The sequence below is a fragment of the Hyperolius riggenbachi genome, chromosome 10 (assembly GCF_040937935.1).
Source record: "Hyperolius riggenbachi isolate aHypRig1 chromosome 10, aHypRig1.pri, whole genome shotgun sequence".
Taxonomy (NCBI): domain Eukaryota; kingdom Metazoa; phylum Chordata; class Amphibia; order Anura; family Hyperoliidae; genus Hyperolius; species Hyperolius riggenbachi.
In genome coordinates, this window is record NC_090655.1 from 106,342,512 (window position 1) to 106,364,578 (window position 22,067).

A 22,067-nucleotide genomic window follows, 5' to 3' on the forward strand; every position below is an offset into this window, starting at 1 on the left:
CACACAACTGCCAGATAACCAGTCCTATGAATTACCTCAGGACACAATGGGGTATTCGCAGGAGCTATTCCCAGCCCAACAAACTTCCACCTATGAAAGGTCAATGGAGGAACAGCCAGAAACATTGTGCCCGGATTCACAACCATTAACTGTGGGAAATGCACCGCGCACTGAAATACAAGGCGAGTCCGAGGAGGACTCGGAAACCCAAATCCCAGAGCAAGTTGGGCAGGAGGGGTTGCAATTGCAGGAGGTCGGCCGACAAGATCTGGAAGACGACGTTGGAGTGAGCTGCGCAGAGGTTGTTCTGGGGAGCTCTACTCCACGGCGGCGGCCCCCCACAATGACATATGACGAGTTTGAGGAGATGGAAGAGGAGGGTATGGACAATGTGGACAGAGACCCAGATTTTATTTGTGAACGAGAACATCGCCGTCGTAGCAGCAGCACAGATGAGTCTGTTGAAGAACCCACTGCTGCACGAGTTCGCCTTGTGCCACAAGGTAGGCACCACAAGCGTGGAAGTTAGAGTGAGAGGCAAAAGAGGAGGAAACAGAAATCGCCAGCAAGGAGGCAGGTGCTCCAAAGTCTGGGCTTTCTTTGAAGACTGCACTGAGGATGTTACCATGGCGATTTGCAAGGTGTGCAAGACTCGCCTGAGCAGGGGGAAAAGTATTAACAACCTCTCCACCACCAGCATGAGCCGCCACATGCTATCCAAACATCCCACTCTGTGGGCAAACGCGGCAGGACAGGGTACCAGCAACACTGCCTCCCTTGGGTTCACCAGACTCACCACCAGACCCGCCTCAGCAGCAGCAGTAGCCCAGCCATTGCGTGGTTCACAACATTCACAAACATCAGACGACACTGACACTGTCACTTTCCGGAGTAGTGCTCTTGAGGTCTCCCAGTGTTCATCAAACACAACAACCAACAGCCCTTCCGTGTGCAGCGCTACGGTTCAGTTGTCTGTGTCGGAGATGTTTGAGCGCAAGAGGAAATTGCCAGCAAATGACCCCCGGGCCGTGGCAGTAACAGCCAGCATAGCCAAGCTTCTGGCCTGCGAAATGCTGCCATATCGAGTGGTGGAGACAAACAGCTTCAAGGGCATGATGTCAGTGGCCATCCCACGTTACGTGGTTCCCAGCCGCTACCACTTTGCGCGCTCTGCAGTGCCTGAGTTGCAAGAGCACGTGGTCAGCAAAATAAAGCGAAGCTTGAGGAATGCCGTTGCCTGCAAGGTTCACCTCACCACTGACACTTGGACGAGTGCGTTCGGCCAGGGTCGATACATCTCCCTTACCGCGCACTGGGTGAACCTTGTGGAGCCTGGCAGCGATTCCTCACCTGCTACGGCGCGGGTGTTGCCCACGCCGCAAACAGCTGCACCGCCGTCCCTCCCACTGGATAACAACAGCAGCACCTACCTCTCTGACTCCTTCTCCTCCAACGCATCTCAAAGCTGTACCTCATCCGGAAACGCTAACCCAGCAGCAGTAGGATCGTGGAAGCAGTGCAGCACAGCTGTTGGCATGCGTCAGCAAGCGTTGCTGAAGCTGATCTGCCTTGGGGATAAGCAGCACACAGGGGAGGAAATTTGGAAGGGAATAAAGGAACAGACGGATTTGTGGCTGGCACCTCTGGACTTGAAACCGGGCATGGTTGTGTGTGATAATGGGAGTAATCTCATTCGCGCTTTAAGGTTGGCTAAGCTGACACACATCCCTTGCCTGGCGCACGTGATGAACCTAGTAGTTCAGCGGTTCCTGAGGACATACTCAGGCGTGGCCGATCTTCTGTTGAAGGTGCGTCGAGTGGCCAAACATTGTAGAAATTCCAGTACTGCTTCGGGGGCACTCGCCAAGATGCAGGAGCGCTTCAATCTCCCCCACCATCGCTTGCTGTGTGATGTCCCTACGCGCTGGAATTCTACGCTGCACATGCTAGCACGCTTTTGTGAGCAGAAGAGTGCAGTGGTCCAGTACATGACGGCGCAGTACCGAGGCGCATCCGGACAGCTGCCAAGCTTCTGTGGATCTGATTGGGCCAACATGTTGGACCTCTGCCAAGTCCTCCAAAATTTTGAGCAATCCACGTTGCTTGTGAGCAGTGACAACTCTTCAGTCAGCATTACCATACCACTGCTGTGTTTACTGAAGAGGTCAATGTTGAAAATCAAGGAAACAGCTGTCATGATGCAACTGGGGGAATCTGAAGGAGAAAACGATCAGCGTGATGGTACCAACATCAGGCCATCCGCCTCAGGGAACGCTGGCCCCAGCAGCTATGACGAAGAAGAGGAGGAGGAACAGCTGGAGTTGGAGCAGGAATTTCATGCCACCACTGACGAGGGCCAGAGCGGTGCACGTTGGACTTCCACAATTCAACGCGAATGGTCAGCAGAAGCAGACCAGGAGGAAGGTGACGACTATGATGCATCACAACAACTATCACAACGCTCACAAGAGGATGATGAGGATTCTGGTAGGACTCTGGCACACATGGCTCAATTCATGCTAGACTGCATTGAACGTGACCCACGCATTGTGCGCATTCTGGACAACACCAATTACTGGGTTTATACCCTTCTGGATCCACGGTACAAACACAATGTTCCAAAACTGCTTGAAGAAAGAGTCAGACAGGTCAAAATGGAAGAATACCAGCAGGCCCTTGTGGAGACTTTAGAGAGGAGATTGACATCCTCCCCCTCCTCTAGCAAGTTGTACGCAGACAGACTGACTTCCGCAAACCCAGGACGACCAGGAGGGCAGCAAACAACGCAAGCCGCAGCTAGTGCCCAAAAGGGAACGGTATCGGCAGTGTCCTTGGAGTGGGAAAATTTTCTGACACCCATGCAGCAGCAGCTCACTGAACAGCAAGCGTGCAGATCCACCTCCAACACTGATCGCCTGGAGAAGATGGTCAAGGACTACATGTCAGATGACGTAGCTGTGTCGAACAATCCATCTGCACCCTTCAACTATTGGGTATCGAAGCTAGACACCTGGCACGAACTGGCAATGTACGCAATAGAGGTGCTGGCTTGCCCGGCAGCCAGCGTTATGTCGGAACGTTGTTTCAGTGCTGCCGGAGGCATCATCACAGATCGGCGTATCCGCCTCTCCACAGAAAATGCAGACCGTCTGACTCAAATTAAAATGAATCAATCCTGGATTGGAAATGACTACGCAACACTCCAGGACCCCAACCAAGTAACATGACCAATGAACATCTGGGATGGTGTAGCATTTCCGGTCCCTGTTTATTGAACCTCTCATCTGTATTACATTTATGACTGCATGGCGGCAAAAAGCATTGCTGCTATATCCGCACGCTTTTTGTCCTCATGCAAGGCCTAGGTTGTTGTGTCTCAAAAACCGTGGCCTTCTCCTCCTGCGCCTGCTCCTGTTCCATCACGTCTGCTGCTGCTGGGTTAGCGTTGCCGCGTGGTCCCTGTTTATTGAACCACTTATCTTTATTACATTTATGACTGCATGGCGGTACAAAGCATGCTATCCGCACGCTTCTTGCCCTCATGCAAGGCCTGGGTTGTTGTGTCTCACAAAGCGTGGCCTTCTCCTCCTGCGCCTGCTCCTGTTCCATCACGTCTGCTGCTGCTGGGTTAGCGTTGCCGCGTGGTCCCTGTTTATTGAACCACTTATCTTTATTACATTTATGACTGCATGGCGGTACAAAGCATGCTATCTGCACGCTTCTTGCCCTCATGCAAGGCCTGGGTTGTTGTGTCTCACAAAGCGTGGCCTTCTCCTCCTGCGCCTCCTCCTGTTCCATCACGTGTGCTGCTGCTGGGTTAGCGTTACCGGTCCCTTTTCCTGGAACCTCTTATATGTATTACATTTATGACTGCATGCCGACAAAAAACATGTTACCTGTGCAAAGAAAACAGACATTTCCCGCATTTAAAAGACAGTTTTCCCTTTGAAACTCTAAAATCGATTTTCTCAAAAACTATAAGCTCTTTTTGCTAATTTTTTTTTCCTCTTGTACCCACTCCCAAGGTGCACATACCCTGTAAATTTGGGGTATGTAGCATGTAAGGAGGCTTTATAAACCACAAAAGTTCGGGTCCCCATTGACTTCCATTATGTTCGGAGTTCGGGTCGAACACCCGAACATCGCGGCCATGTTCGGCCTGTTCGGCCCGAACCCGAACATCTAGATGTTCGCCCAACACTATGTGGAAGCAAAGCAAGGCTGCAGCTTGAATCGGAGGGAGGGAGGAATGGGTGCAATGTACTGGGAACATTGCCGCAAGCCCACTAGGCTTCCAAGGATATAGGTTGGCACAGTCCTTTTTGCTACATTCGGACCATAAGATGCAGGAACATTTCCTCCCTCTTCTTGGGGGAAAAAAGTGCGTCTTAAGGTCTGAAAAATACTGTCGCTGCCCATGTTTGCTGTCCATTCACTCCCTGAATTCCAGACACTTGCCCAACTGCTGCAGTTCACATGTTGGCAGGTTGACTGCATGAGTGTGCCAGCCTGCAGCCCACCCCTTGCTTCCTGGTGCCCTAGGCCATGGCCTATGGGCCTTGCCTGAAATCCAGCCATGAGTACAGCTAAGAAATATAACATTACTAGCACAGAAACCATATTGTGTCCAGTACAGGAAGAGTTAAGAAACTTCACTTATTATCTAAACGAGCTTCTCTGATCTCTGACTAATTTAGTTAGAGAGCAATGCTATTTTCTGAAGCACTTATCTCAACTTGTCTTTCACGTTTTCTTGTTTGCTTGAGGTTTTTCTGCCAGGAAGTTCAAAGGGTCATTAGCTCTACTCTGTTTCATCATTTAAAGTGTACCTTAGACGAAAAGTGTGTCAGGCACCATACGGCTAAAGGAAGCCCCAGGTAAGTACAGAGCTGATTCCCTTTAAAATACAGAGTGTAGTTTGTAAATTGCAAATATTAGAGAATGATGCAATGTTGTAGAAAAACAGCTATATAACTGAAAATAAAAATATGTTACTCATGTTCTAATAATTATCCGTATTACACATACAATTCATTATATCATACGTTTTTTTCGCTTCAGTGTCACTTTAAATCTTATGAAAAACTAGTAATAACCCCGCCCGTTTAAAAATGGCGCTAGGGCTCTGCCTTTTCTTTTTTTTTGCCTCCATTCCATGTTTATTCATTACAGAGTTCCCTATTATAGTAATACATGTTAGTGTTTTTATTATAGCGCCCACAATTATTGTGGTCTCTTATAATGATACTATTTATTTTACAGTGGGATGCGAAAGTTTGGGCCACCTTTGTTAATCGTCATAGTTAACTGACATTTTTTTATCCTAACAACCAAAGATTTATACAGGAAAATCATATCATATAGGACAGTGTTTCTCAACATTTTATAAATGTGTACCCCTTTTAAAACCCTGTACTCATCGAGTACCCCCTATCATAGTAAACATGATCACAAGTACCCCTTGACAAATATATATTTAATCGTAGTACATGATAATTGGCTGATGGTGTAATGGTTAAGGGCTCTGCCTCTGACACAGGAGACCAGGGTTCGAATCTCGGCTTTGCCTGTTCAGTAAGCCAGCACTAATTCAGTAGGAGACCTTTGGCAAGTCTCCCTTACACTGCTACTGCCAATAGAGCGCGCCCTGGTGGCTGCTGCTCTGCTCTGGCGCTTTGAGTCCGCAAGGAGAAAAGCGCAATATAAATGTTATTTGTCTTGTCTATTTGTCTAAACAATGTGCAAGCATTTATTATTGTTTTTGATTTGCTAAAATACTAATTTGGTGTTGTTTAAATAAGAATTATAATTTTCTAAATCTCTAAATTTGTTATTCTTGGTTAAGTATATCAAGCCTAAGTACCCCCTGGACCCATCAGAAGTACCCATGGGGTACGCGTACCGCATGTTGAGAACCTAGGATATAGGAGATACACACAGTGATATTTGAGAAGTGAACTGAACTTTATTGGATTTAAAGGAAGTGTGCAATAATAGTTTAAAGAGACTCTGTAACATCAAAAACCTCCCCTGGCGGGTACTCACCTCGGGTGGGGGAAGCCTCCGGATCCTAATGAGGCTTCCCATGCAATCCAAAATTGCTTTGTTGCACCCAAACTCTTTTATGCCATCTCCACAAAGCAATTTCTTTCATATGGTATGCTTTATGATATGCAATATATTGATATGCAAATTTGCAGAATTTACTATAGCATAATGTACTGTCTCTTGTCTACAGTCTTGTCCCCATGTTTATGGCCTGATGAAGCGGGCTGGGCCTGCGAAACGCGTTGCACTGTTTTGGGGTACTAATTAATAAATGTGACTACTATTCAGACAGTCTTTCGTGTCTGCTTTATGGAGGTAAGTCCACCGCTTCCTCCCAGCAAATTTTAAAGTTTTTATCCACTTTTATCCTGCTGGCGCCTCTGTTCTCCTACTGCTATGATGATTAACAAGGTTGCCCAAACTTTCGCATCACACTGTACTACACCTTATTATAATGCCTGTCATTATACTATCTCCTTATTCACATGCTTTTTATTAATGTGCTCCTTATTGTTCTGACCACCAATTTAGTGCTTCCTTTTACAGTAGCCCCTACTATTGTTTGTTCTATTATACTTTCCCCAGCCACACCATTTGGGGCGAGCATACAATGAGTGAAGAGGACAAAGAGGAACCAAAAAGGTACTTTTAAAACTTTCTCAGTCTGCCTCTGTGACTGTCATGGGAGGGGTAAATGCCAAGGAACCCCTGGAAAGTGCTCAAGGAACCCAGGGGTTTCAGGGAACCTTGGTTGAAAAAGCCACATGTAATATATTTAGCACAAATAATCTGCGCTTACAAAATCATGGAGAAGCAATGGTATGGTCCACTTTTAGTCATGGAGCACATCTACCGATATCAAACCAACAAATATTAAATAAGGTGATACTCTTGATGACTAATTGTATGTAATTGTTTTATTAAGGGAAAAGGTTGTTGCACTCTGTGCAAATTCATATTTCTTGTTGAAACATTGCCAGTGAATGTTAAATCTTAATAAACAATTTTGCCCTGGCATGTATAGACAAACTTGTTTAGTGTGAGAGATCGTGGAAAAGCCGCCGCGTGTGCTGCTGAGGAGGCGGCTGTTTCCGCGTCCAATGCGGCGGTTTGCATGCGGAGGCGTGCGTCTGGTAACAGGGCAGAACGCGGAAAAGCCGCCGCACGTAACAACAGTAAGGCGGCTGGTTCCGTGTCCAGCGCGGTGGTTTGCACGCTGCAGCGTGTGTCTGGTGTGGCTGGGTCTGTTAGTGCACACAGGCTTAGGAATACACACGCGCGTGCGCTGAGAGGCAGAACTTATACTGGGCAAGGAGAAGTCAGCTGATCACACCGATCAGCTGACTCCAGAGCAGGATACTATTGGCTGATCTATTAGGGGTGGTGCTGGAGAGCACTACTCCATATATACTTACTGCTGGCCAGTCTCAAGTTGTCTGCCGTTGCGAACACTACGTGGAAGCACTCAGACCTTAGTCAGATCCAACAGTGTGTTTGAACCAGGTGGACCTGGGAATTCACACTGAGCCAGATTACTTGCATTGTTATTCTGTTTATGCTTAGACTAGTTCCAGGGTGAAGAGACCACGGACCTCACACCCAGACTAGGGAACTTGTATTTTCATTTGTGTTATACTCCAGACTAGTTCCAGGATGCTGAGACCACGGACCTCGCACCCAAGACTAGGGAACTGTATTATCATTTGTGACAATTCAATAGAGTGTGTCCACTACTCCCACATAAGCCTGCAGCGTGCTGGGGTCCAGACAATAATATAAATTAGAAGAAAAGGAGACCCCTATGCAACAGCACCACTCAGGACAATTTGAAGTAATATCAAAAGTATAAATCTTTATTAGTAAGTCATAATAATTGTGAAATACTACACTTCACCATTTATCCATGATTTAAAAACTATTTTTTAATTGTTTTTAAATCATGGATAAATGGTGAAGTGTAGTATTTCACAATTATTATGACTTACTAATAAAGATTTATACTTTTGATATTACTTCAAATTGTCCTGAGTGGTGCTGTTGCATAGGGGTCTGTATTATCATTTGTGTTATACTCCAGACTATTCCAGGGTGCTGAGACCATGGACCTCACACCCAAGACTAGGGAACTTGTGCGATCATTCTGTTATACATCAGACTAGTTCCAGGGTGTAGAGACCAAGGACCTCACACCCAGACTAGGCATTGTTTGATATCTGTTATGACTTATTGCTTTCATGACTACTCCTCTGTCCTCTGATTCGATACCTCGCATATCTGATACTCTGTTCCCGAACCCTGCTAGCCTTGGATACCGAATCAGCCTTCTGTCTATGTACTTTATCTGACCGTGTGTTGCCGACCTGGCTTGCTCGACCTCGAGAGCTATCTCTCCCATTAAGAGATAGTCTCCAGATCAGTCAGTGACATCCACCTTCAGGTGTCACTCACTCTCTGGTCCTTCCTACTTCCAGCCTGACTCCACCCCTTGGAGAGTCTCAGGCTACTGGAAGGTTTCTGTACTCTCAAGTGCAGTATTGCTCATACTGCCTTCAATCACCTGCTCCTCAGGTGCATTACTCAAAGTATTACTGTTACACCAAGCACTCACACATTTATAGGTGTCCAGAGGTTAGCAATATATCTGTATTATCGGTGATTCTGCAGATCATCAATAATCAGGTATATATCTGCATTCTTGGTGATACTGCAGATCACCAATAATCAGATTCTCTCTGCGTGCTGACACCAATCGTTACATTTAGGATCCAATTTCTTGGAACTTGGGTCAGATACCTAAAGTGTAGAGTCAACACTAACAGACTTTTCCTTTGGCTACATAACTTGTTTTTGCTATTGACTAGCAAGATTACATAAGCACAGCATATGCTGGTAATGTGTTGTAGTCTTGTTTGGTTTCTCTTTCATGCAGTAATACTAGTTTAGCGCTCTGCTTCACCACATCCACAGCAGAGTTTGTGTAAATTTAAATGACTGTGAAGTCTACAGAGACTAAAGAAGTAATTTCATTGCCCTCTAGAGCATTTCCAGAAATGGGGCATTTGTCAATGTCTTGTACCTGCAAAACTAGAGTGAAAATGCTGAACGTAATCTTCTAAGTAGCCGACCGTGCATGAAACAGTGCTGGTCCATCATCTCACTTTGTGTTTATGCTTGCCCAAATCACTAAAGAATCATCTCAATTTCGCAGATTAATTCACCTGCACCTTTTCTGAATGGCTTGTTTCTAGATTAGTTAAAATGCACATTATCTAATGAGGAAGTATGTGCAAATTCCAGCTGAAGATTATAGTATAGTATAGTATAGTATTATTTGGAAAAATATAACAGGAAAAAAAAAAGAAATATAGCACAATGCACTATAAACAATGGACACAATTCACTAAGCTTATCTCCTGTCTTTAATAACGATTCTGAGCTGTTTTTACTCATGGTGATAAATCATGTAGTATTCACTAAGTAACTTACCTCAGGCAAACCTTGACATAAGGATTCTCTACGTAAGTTAAGGAGTGATTACTAAAATAAACGACTCAATCCTTAAATTAACAACTGAATCCTAAACTTAAAGACAGGATGTAAATTCACAGAGAGGAATGCAAGTGATAGCAACTGTTAAGTGTATGAGTAATCAACACCTTGTCTGAGCTGTCGTAAAGTGGAGTGTCAGTAGAGACTGCAATGTAAAGTGCAGGATTCCAAGTTGTCTGCATCATTTTTTTTTAGCATTTTATACAAAAGGGCACTGTGTATAGAGCGAAATACACAGAGGCACACAGGAAGAGAATTGTGGCCATTGTCAGGTTTGTAGTGTTACACTAGAGTTCTGAGCTTGTATTAGCTGCTAATAATCTCACCATACAAATTTTCATTCCCCAACTGTCATCATCGAGTGCCCTCTATGAATGCGATTGGTGATTGTGACTTGCCCCGTGTGTGTGTGTGTGTGTGTGTGTGTGTGTGTGTGTGTGTGTGTGTGTGTGTGTGTGTGTGTGTGTGTGTGTGTGTGTGTGTGTGTGTGTGTACGTGTGTGTACGTGTGTGTGTGTGTGTGTGTGTGTACGTGTGTGTGTGTGTGTGTGTGTGTGTGTGTGTGTGTGTACGTGTGTGTTTGTCTGTGTGCAGGGCTGGGACAAGGTCCTCCAGCACCCAAGGTTGAGACACCAAAGTGCACCCTCTCTATCCCTCCCACTGGTCGATTTTAGCCGTTTTGATCGAATCGGTTAGAAATCGATGCAGCAGAAAGCATTAATCAGCAGATTGATTGATTTCCGGACGATTTCGATTGATTTGATCGGTCCGGACGGAAAATCTGAAGTCAATCGATGGCCCATAGGGTTGCATTGGATCGAATGGTGCAACACTGCATTTCATTCTGAAATCTATTGAAATTCGATTCCTACTGTGTGGCACACATCATATACATTCCTGTGAGATTCAATAATAATAATAATAATAATAATCCGAACATTTGTATAGCGCTTTTCTCCTGTCGGACTCAAAGCGCTCAAGAGCTGCAGCCACTGGGACGCGCTCAGGAGGCCACCCTGCAGTGTTAGGGAGTCTTGCCTTGAACTCCTTACTGAATAGGTACTTGACCTAGCCAGGATTCGAACCCTGGTCTCCCATGTCAAAGGCAGAGCCCTTAACCAGTACACTATCCAGCCACCTGATATGCATCTGACAGAAATCTATCTGATGGTCGAATCTGCTGCAAATCTATAAGTGTATAGCCACCTTAACAGACTCCCCAGGGCCCCCAAACCCCCTCCCCCCCAACACCTTAATCTCTAGTTATCTGGCTTGCAGTCACTGCCATGTATCCCCTTTTCTTATTTCTCTCTGCTTCAAACACAACAGGGGAATGAAAGATGAATGAGTTGTGCGCCCCCTCCTACTCTGCGCCCTGAGGCTGGAGCCTCTCTTGCCTCTGCCTAGGCCCGGCCCTGTCTGTGTGTATATGGGGTCTCCCTCACTTCCTGTCCAGAAATTGTAAAATTTCTTCCAGAATGACAAAGTCATCCAAATGACATATTTTGTAGAGTGAGGACAATGCTTATGGCCAGTGCTGGAACACATCGATCCTCCGGGCTAATTGCTAGCCAAGGCATCAGTAAGCAGCTGTACACATGCTAGATTCTCAGCAGAGGTGGTCATTATCAGGGGCCTCAGCTGAGTTCCAGCTCTACAGCAGGGACACAGACAGCTATATGAACCCCCGCTCCCCCAATTAAAGTGAAACATTCCTGGAATTGGGCTTTCACATTTGATTAAGAAGGGGAATTACATTGCATTGTGGTGCAAAGGGCAATGACTATTCCACTTTACATATAATAAAAAAAAGGGAAATCTCTATTTCAATCATGAAACAGGGTCTCTCTCTTCTATAAGAGCACAACTCTTGTGGCTTCATTGCCACCTCCTAACCTTTAGCCTACTCTGGAGGGGTCACGCTATTTCCTCCAAGAGTGATCGCCCTTCCCAGCAATACAAGCAGCAAATATTCCCAGTGTGATGGATTGAGTGGCCATAACAGGCATGAAGAACTCACAGAGAAGCAGACCTTTCCCTTTTCATGGAGATAATATTTCATGATATTTTTAAAAGAGAATATAATTAGTAATTTGCGATTAACTATTTTACATGGGTATTTTGTTTCCTTGTTCGGTAAATAATGCTGCCTGGAGCCATTTAAAAAATGACTTAGTGGAAAGAAAATAATTACTCTTTGTAACTAATGACTGTGCCAAAAGTTTAAAATCACCAGCGCACTAATGCTGAACAAGATCATTAAACGCGGAGTTACATCAATAGTATCAAGTAATGACAGGGAAGCAGGGGAAGGGGGTGAGAAATGTTCCCTCCAAACTTTGAAAAACGAAATAATTTGTCTTGGAGCGTGTGCATGCCTACTGGAAATGTCCCAGCCCTTTATCAAATTCATCCATAGTAATGGTAATCAGGTTGGTGAAAAATGGTCATTTAAAGGAGATTTCCGCTCAAACCTTTTTACATGAAAATGGGATGAGAGATGGCAGGAATATAAATCTGATTAACATCTGTCCACTGATTCCTGTCTACAAACTGGCACTTCTGCGTGATAGCATATTCTTCTTAGATTTCTATAGGAAATCATAAAGCCAATCTAAACCAAAAATGCCTGGCCTAGTTCTGACTCGCTCAGCATTTTCAGTACTGCTCTGTTGTGGTTATACCAGACCAGTATCATTCACAAGCAGGGCCGCCATCAGAAATTTTGGGGCCCCTCACACATCATCAGGCCTGGACCCCCTCCCCCTCCCTGGGCTCACCCACTGGTTGCCGTGCCCGCCCACTAGCCACCCCACCCCCGTGTCCGTGTGTGAAGTGCGCTGCGGCAAAAAATGTCCATGGCTCCAACATTGAAGAAACCGGCATGCACAGTGTGATGCGGCAAAAAGTGGGCGTGAGCATGGCATGTTGTGGGTGGAGCCAAATACTAACAAAATACAGGCAGTCCCCGGTTAACAAATGAGATAGGGACTTGTAGGTCCATTCTTATCCTTTATCCTCTCTCTTTTGTCCCCCTCTTTTCTTTTGTCCTGCCTCTGTCTCACCTCAGTTTGTGCCTCTTTTGTGTCCCTCTGTGTGACCTCATGCTCCCGTCTCATCTCTTTTCTCCCTGTGCATATTTTGTCTGCCTCTGTTCCCCTGTGCCTCTTTTATCCCCCTGTGTTACCTCTTGTCCCCTTCTGTCTCAGCTCATCCCTCTGCCCTAGCCAGGTATAGGTGCCCCCAGTATAGGTATCCAGGCATAGGTGCCCCCAGTATAAGTAGCCAACTATAGGTGGTGCCCCGGTATAGGTAGCCAGGTATAATTGCCCCCAGTATAGGTAGCCTGGTATGGATGGTTCACCAGTATAGGTTAGCCAGGTACAGATGCCCCCAGTATAGGTAGCAAGTTATAGGCACCCAGTATAAGTAGCCAAGTATAGGTGGTGCACCATTATAAGTAGCCAGGTATAGGTGGTGCCCCAGTAGAGGTAGCCAGGTATAGATGATGGCCCAGTATAGGTAGCCTGTAGCCAGATATAGGTGGTGCCCCAGTATAGAAAGTCAGCTGTAGCGGGCTCACTCATCTGCTCCCCACATTCAAGCGCGGATGTCACTCTTCTCTCAGTGCCGGAACGCGGTGTGCTGGTAAGTGAGCCACAGGCCCGCAGCCAGCACATGCGACCCTTCCAGCACTTTGGGGGGCCCGGGGCCCCTCACTGCAGTGTCAATTGTACCCCCCTGATGGCTGTCCTGTTCACAAGGCAACCTAGGCAATTGCCTGGGGCCTAGTGGGTATCAAGGGGCATGGCTGTCATCATTTTTGACCACACCCTAGATTACTAGAAAGAATATCAATGGGGACCCCTTTTCCATCTTAATCCTTCTCTGGCTTACAACCACCGTTTTTATTTCCTGATCTTAGGAAACAGGGGCTTAAAGTGACCCTACATTCAAATCCTGTAAAGTAATGCTTTGAAAATATTACACGTATTGCCATTATATGATTGCTCCATGCCTGGCTTCAATGCAATTTTTTGACAATTGGAAGTAAGGCAATTATAAGCAGTTAAAATATGACAGAGCTGACAGGTTTTGGACTAGTTCATCTCCTCAAGGGGAATTCTTAGGGTTTTCTTTGTCTTCAAAATAATTTCCTTCCAGTTTAGCTGCCAAGATAGTAAGATACCAGCCAGCCTCCCTCACTTGCACACTATTTTGACAGATAGACTTAGTAACTGCATTCAGGAAATGCTTTTGAAAACACAGAAAATACTGAGAATCCCACATGAGGAGATGGACTAATCCCAAACTTGTCAGTTCTTTCAGATTTTAATCGATTACCTTTTTCACTGACGTGGTCCTATAAAGCGGATCCGAGATGAAAAACTAACTATAACAAGTAGCTTGTCTATATATCTTATCTAAAGTTTAGATTCAGCAAATCTAGCTGCAAACAGCTTTAATAGAATATGATTATTTCTTCCTGTGATACAATGACAGCAGCCATGTTGTTTGTAAACATTACACAGAGGCAGGCTTATCTGCATCTTGAGCAAAAAAAACTAATCCCCCCTCCTCCTCCCTCCTCCCCTCTGCCTCTGAAATCTCTGGCTAGTAATACCTCCCCCTCCTCCTGCCCAGACTGAGCTGCCATGAGCCCTTGCTACTGTCTGAAAGTGCCTTGGCTCTCTGAAAACCTGTGGGCGTGGCTTGTTTAATTTATAGGGAATTAGAGTATTAAAACAAAAACAAAAATGTATTTGGCTTGAGGAATGCCCTATAAACAATAGGAAAGGAACACAATTATGCAATGAGTAAAAGTTTATCTCGGATCCACTTTAAGTGATGCAACAGTCATTCAAGGATATGCCGAGGAAAGCAAATGCAGAGTACAGAGCCACAGACCTCCTGTAACTGCACAAGGTGTTTAAAACATACATAAGAAAAAGTATAAAGCACAAATATGAATATTGTAAGTAGCCTTGTCCTTACTAACACTCACTACATTACATTACTCTTTACATGCTAATTAATCTCATATTTGACCAGGTTTGATTTAACTACAAACTATGGTCCACCCAAGCTAAACTAATGAGCTCCCCTTGTATCACTCACACCCATGTAAGCAGGGGTGCCTCTAGCCATTTTGTCACTCCAGGCGAGAAATCCTGTGGCGCGACCTACCCCTCCCCCCCCCTCCCCGTGATTGCCCCCCAGCCCCATATCCCTGGTGAACACCACCCCCAAAACCCATGAAAATAATCATAATGCAGCAGCGTTTCACCAGAAAATCAGAAAATACACTTATTGCGGCATGGGTTCACCGGAAAATAGTTGTAATGCAGCAGAGTGTTTCACCATAAAATATACTTATTGCGGCATGCACTCACACACACCACACACAGTACACACACACACTACACACACACACACACACACACACACACACACACACACACACACACACACACACACACACACACACACACACACACACACTCTATACACACACCACACAGTACATACACACTATATACACACGCACGCACGCACGCACGCACACACACACACACACACACACACACACACACACACACACTCTATACACACACCACACAGTACATACACACTATATACACACGCACACACACACACACACACACACACGCACACACACACACACTCTATACACACGCGTGCACACACACTCTATACACACGCGTGCACACACACTATACATACACACATACTATACACACGCACACACTACACACACGCACACACTATACAAACACACACACTATACACACACACACACTATACACACACACACACTATACACACACACTATACACACACACACACACACACACTCACACACACGCACACAACACACACACACACACACACACACTCACACACACACACACACACTCTATACACACACCACACAGTACATACACACTATATACACACACACACACTCACACACACGCACACACACACACACGCACACACACACTCTATACACACGCGTGCACACACACTCTATACACACGTGTGGACACACACTATACATACACACATACTATACACACGCACACACTACACACACGCACACACTATACAAACACACACACTATACACACACACACACTATACACACACCCAAACTATACACACACACTATACACATGTACACACACAGTACACACTATATACACACACACTATACACACGCACAGTACACACACACTATACACATGCACGCACACTACACTATACACACACACACACACATACACCTACCTATGTCCTCCCATTCACCACCATCTCTACTAATCCCTGCTTTCGCTACCTTATAGTGTGTCTGAGCCCTTATGCAGAGAAATAATGAGGAGAGAAAAGCTGAAAGAGAGGGAAGAAGATCTTTGCCTCACCAGGATAGCACTTTTATTTAGCTTTCCTGTATGACAAGAAGACACAGCCAGCCAGCACTAGGGAAAGAGAGAAACAAAGGTGAATGAAGGAGGCTGGTGCACACCAAGAGTGCTTCTGAGCGCTTTTCAAATCGACAGCAATTTGAAAAGCGCTGGGCTATTGTTCCCCTATGTCGGTGTTCCCACAGCAGCATTGGGATTTTTTCAAATTTTTTGGAGCGATTCTTTCAAAAATCGCTTCACAAAGTCGCATTCACAAATTGCTAGCGATTGCTATTGCGATTTTGTCGTGCACTAGCCCAGAGAGAGGAGGAGTGGAGAAATTGAGAATAGCCTGAGATGGAGCAGAGAGCTTATCTGTATTGCAGTCCTACATTACACAGAGACTACTTGCGTAATAGGACTCCCAGGGCCGGGCCGAGGCATAGGCTGGAGAGGCTCCAGCCTCAGGGCGCAGTGTAGGAGGGGGCGCACATTTCATTCAGTTGTTATTCCTAATTGTGAATGAAGCAGAAAGAAATAAGAAAAGGGGATACATAGCAGTGACTGTAAGCCAGATAAGTAGAGATTAATGTGTTGGGGATGTTGGGGGCTCTGGGGCGTCTCTTAGTCTAATAGCAATCAGTGTGTGACGGCTGGGGTGGGAGGGATGGAGGGGCGCACTTTGGTGTCTCAGCCTTGGGTGCTGGAGGACCTTGTCCCGGCTCTGAGGACTCCTGTCCCTGCCAGTCTCTCACAAGTCAGAAAGCAGCCCTCCTGGAGTGTAGGGACTGTCAACATTTTTCCACTTATTTAACACCTTATCTGCAGATGCAGTCATTTTAACAATGGGGAGAGACCAGACAGTTTTTTTTTCCCACAGAAGCTCCAGGCAAGCTCTGCATCATGCTGTGTATATTTACCAGCTTGCCTGCCCTCTAATTGCACTTTTATCTGCTAGCCAGTGTTTGACATTGCCTTACAACAACAAACCTGAATACACCAGGCACTGGACAAGCCCTAAATCACTGAATGAGAGGCGGCCTGGGGGGCAGTCCATGCCTGGCTGCTACACTCAGTCTCTCTACATCCATGTAGTTACCAGTAGCAGAGAGAGAGAGAGAAACTGAATGAATCAGTGAAGAGTCAGGACTCAGGAGCTGATGCTGTACTCGGATTGATCCCTGAGTGAGCTAGGAGGAGTGCCTTCTCTCACTGACTCATTAATTACTGTGATTCTTTGAATAATTGAGCTGAAGCTTTTAGCTGCTGTTGTAATCTGACCCCTGAGTGAGCTGAGAGGCATTTCTTCTCTCACTACTCAGATGCAACAGCGCTCTTCCCTCCTCCTGCCGCCCTAGGCAAAAATGTATAGCTGCCTGGTGGCTGAGACGGCTGTGCATGCAAGTACATTGACCTAATATCTTCTTTCCCCATAACTGGTGTCGCCATTATATCACCCTTCCCCATCCACCAAACCAGTGTAGCCACTGTCATCATGGTCTTTTTGTATGTGATGTGACGACATGCAACATGTGAGATAACCGGGACAAAGATGGGCGAGAGCAGGAGGCTGCTCTGCAGAGGAGCATGGACTGGAACCAACACTGAAGGATATATAATCCACAAATATCTACCATCAGGGCCGGGCCGAGGCATAGGCTGGAGAGGCTCCAGCCTCAGGGCGCAGTGTAGGAGGGAGCGCAGAATTCATTCCTAATTGTTTTTGAAGCAGAAATAAATAAGAAAAGGGGATACATCGCAGTGACTGCAAGCCAGATAACTAGAGATTAAGGTGTTGGGGGCTCTGGTGCACCTCTGCCTAATAGCAATCAGTGTGGCAGCTGAGGTGGGAGGGATGGGGGGGCGCACTTTGTTGTCTCAGCCTTGGGTGCTGGAGGACCTTGTCCCGGCTCTGGCTACCATTGCGGGGGGAGAAAAATATTAGCTTCCGATGGGGAGGCCCCTGTGTTTACTAGGTGGAAAAAGTTGTGCCCCTTCTGCAGCTGAGGTCTCAGTCATCTCATCTCACAGAGTGCCAAGTGATATGGGCACACAAAGCCTAACATTATTCTGGGGGAGACAGTGGACTCACTGAACACAGTGAGTGGAAGTGGGAGGTAAAAGACATGGGCTGTCTCCTTAACTAGCTGCTAGTGAGACAAATTTTAAATATTGCCTTACCTGCCTATGGCAAAAAACACTGCTGCATGGGGTAAGTAGCACTAGGTAGAGGAGGACCAGCCAGCATTAGCACAATACTAGGATTTTACATTTCCCTTCCAGGAGAACTTCAAGATTCTTATATAATTTTTTCCACATCTTATATAAGTTATTGCAATTAATGATTAAATACTGCTTTATTCATGCTTCCGATCTACTTTGAATGATGAAAAAACAGTATTTTCTGGACTCTCAGCACTACATCTTGTTTAACCACTTAACGAACGCCTAACGCCGATAGGCGTCGGCAGGTCGAAGTGGTGTTTCCATGGAAACCGTTCCATGTCAGTTCACAGAGGGTGTCTCCATGAACAGTCTGCGAGCCGCCGATCGTGGCTCGCAGGTTAATTGTAAACACGCGGGGAAGAAATCCCCGCTGTTTACATCAATACGGTGCTGCTCCACAGCAGCGCCGTAAAGGAGATCGGCGATCCCCGGCTTCTGATTGGCCGGGGATCGCCGTCATTTGATAGGCTGAAGCCTATCCTAGGCGGCGCAGGACGGAAGGGAGAGGAAGGGAGCGCAGAAAACGCTGCGGAGGGGGGCTTTGAGGAGCCCCCCTGCTCGGCCACACGGAGCGGCGGCGATCAGATCGCCCTGCCTTGCACACGATCGGTGCTGTGGGCTGGAGAGCCCGTGCAGCACTGATCATCCACAAATCCCCTGGTCCTTAAGTGGTTAAATAAATTGCAGGTATTTTATTTTGCCTTCTGCTTGTAAAGTGGACCTGAACTCACAACATCCTCTCTGCTCTATAGACATGAAACAGCATAATGAAACTTTAACCACTTGATGACCCACCCTTTACCCCCCCTTAAGGACCAGCGTGGTTTTTAGTGATCTGTGCTGGGTGGGCTCTACAGCCCCCAGCACAGATCAGGGTGCAGGCAGAGAGATCAGATTGCCCCCCTTTTTTCCCCCCTATGGGGATGATGTGCAGGGGGGGTCTGATCTCTTCTGCCTGCGTGTGGCTGGCGGGGGGGGCACCTCAAAGCCCCCCTCCGCGGCGAAATTCCCCCCTCCCTCTCCTACCTGTTCCCCCCCCCCCCCCCGGTGATCGAGGCTGCACAGGACGCTATCCGTCCTGTGCAGCCAGTGACAGGACGTCCCCTGTCACATGGCGGCGATCCCCGGCCGCTGATTGGCCAGGGATCGCCGATCTGCCTTACAACTTGTGATTAGACAAAAACTAGGGGGAATTAAACAGGCTAAACTCTCTAAATACATACAGGGTGCATTTCTTTTTGTCTTCCTTCTGTCCTTTGCAAGAGAGCTCAGGTCCATTTTAACAACGATATGCAGCTTCTACCAAACAGAGCTCCTGTCCTCTACCATGTTGACTTTTACCTCTCTGGCGTTCAGTTCCCAGGATTTCTATGCAAAAAGTGATCCAATTTATTTTCATAACCTTTTTTTTCCCTGTAACTTGTCAAATGTGTTAAGCAATGGTCTAGTATACAGTGCAGGAGAGTATTAACATGTATGCACATCAATACTGTTCACAGCATGTTTTGTATTGACGTGTATAACCGTCAGTACCGCTAGGGAGGTTAAAGATAAAACTATTGTCCTTGCTGTTATAAATAAACAAATCTCTTTTTCTACTTACCTCCTGAACCTTATGCTAAGTACACACAATGCAATTTACTGACAGATTTACCATCAGATCGATTATTTCCAACATTTCTGATCTGATTTGCAATTGACTTATCAAACGATTTTTCGTGAATGAAAAAATTGATTGAAAAATTGACCGGAAATCAGATAGGTTGTAAATAATCGATCTGATGGTAAATCTATCAGAAAATTGCATCAGGTGTACCTAGCATAAAGGTGCCAATACATCAGATGATGTATGGGCAGATCAACCAAGAGACAGATCTCTCTCTGATCGAATCTGTTGCCTGCCATACACCAGCAGACCGATTCCCATGACACTGCATTTTCTTGAATGGTGGGAGCCTTAAAGGTATTTTGTTTGGCTTGAAAATATCTCTTTGGAGAAAACTCAGGAGAAAAGTTAAAGAAAACCTGTAATGAGAAAACCCTCCTCTGGGGGTACTCACCTGGGGTGGGGGAAGCCTCCGGATCCTATTGAGGCTTCCCCATCCTCCTCGGTCCCACAGCGGTGACGATAAAGCTCCCCAAACAGAGGGGATGTAAATATTTACCTTCCCGGCTCCACCGCAGGCACAGTATCGGCTCTCCGCTCAGAGATAGGCGGAAATAACCGATTGCTGTCGGACCCGGCAGAGATCGGCTATTTTCGCCCATCTCCGTGCTGAGAGCCGCAACAGCGCCCCCGCTGGAGCCTGGAAAGGTAAATAAATCAGCGCTTATCAGCGCTTGTCAGGCTTGTCAAGGGAGGATTCCAGGACACTTTTTGGGAGCCAGCGCTGGACTGCCTGCAGCTGCAGGGGAGGGGGAAGCCTCATTGGGACCCTGAGGCTTCCCCCCCCCCGAGTTGAGTACCCACCAGGGGAACTTTTTTTTTTATTACAGGCTCTCTTTAATAAGATATGGGCCTATGTGCTGTACTTGCTTTAACTGGAAAGAGTAAGAAGTAGGGGATTACAGAAGGAACAATAAAGGGCACAACTGCACAATTGTTAGTAGAAATTGCCATGGTTTACTCTATAATTTCTGTCATAGGCCTCTTCTACACAGCACCCTTGATAACTGTAAAGCCCAATCTACACGATACGATTCTTTGTACGATTCGATTACGATTCTATTTACGATTCGATTAAATACAACATGTCCGATCGGGATTCGATTCGATGCAATTCGATTTGCCATTGTTTTGCAATGGCAAATCGAACTGAATCGAATCGAATCCCGATCGGACATGTCAGATTTAATCTAATCGTAAATAGTATCGTAATCAAATCGTACAAAGAATCGTATCGTGTAGATTGGGCTTAATAGCTATTAAAGGGGAATGTAACTTAATTATTAAAATTGCTTACATTTTACAATGTATATTTAAAAATTATTTAGTCAATGCTTGCCCATTGTAAAATCTTTCCTCTCCCCGATTTACATGCTTAAATATATCATGGGTGGCGACATCTTTACTGCTGGCAAGGAGCATCACTTCAGAATGTTTGTTTGTTTGTTTGTTCCAGAGTCAGCAGAAACAGCATCTGGTCTCCCAGAGTGCTCTGGGGAAAAAGGCTGCATAATTAAATAGCTTAAAGGGGTTCTTTCGCGAAAAAAGTAGGCAGTTAAAAAATGTGACAGATGACAGGTTTTGGGCCAGTCCATCTTTTTAAGGGGGATTCTCAGGGCTTTCTTTGTTTTCAACAGCATTTCCTGAACAACAGTTTAACTGCCAAAATAGCAAGATACCAGCTGGCCTGCCTAATCACTTGCACACTATTATGTCAGTTAGATTTTGCAACTGTTGTTCAGGAAATGCTGTTGAAAACAAAGAAAGCCCTGAGAATCCCCCTTAAAAAGATGGACTGGCCCAAAACCTGTCATCTGTCACATTTTTTAACTGCCTACTTTTTTCGTGAAAGAACCCCTTTAAGCTAAACATCACTGTGGGCAGTATTACATACCAATATCCAGCAATATACCTACATAGGAAGTGCTTCTGATAATCAACTTAAAAGTAGGTATCCTACTTAATAAAACCCCTGTGTCTCTGCGTCCTCCTGTGTCCCTGCTTCCAGACCTGACAGTTTCCTGTCTGTGAACCTCATTGCATTGTGGGAAATAACAGCTTTTTCCAACTGCCAAGCAAGCAACATCTCTCTGTGTGCATATACTTCGGACTGTGGTAGAGGATGGGTCTAAGCGCATTGCGGAAGGGGGGGAT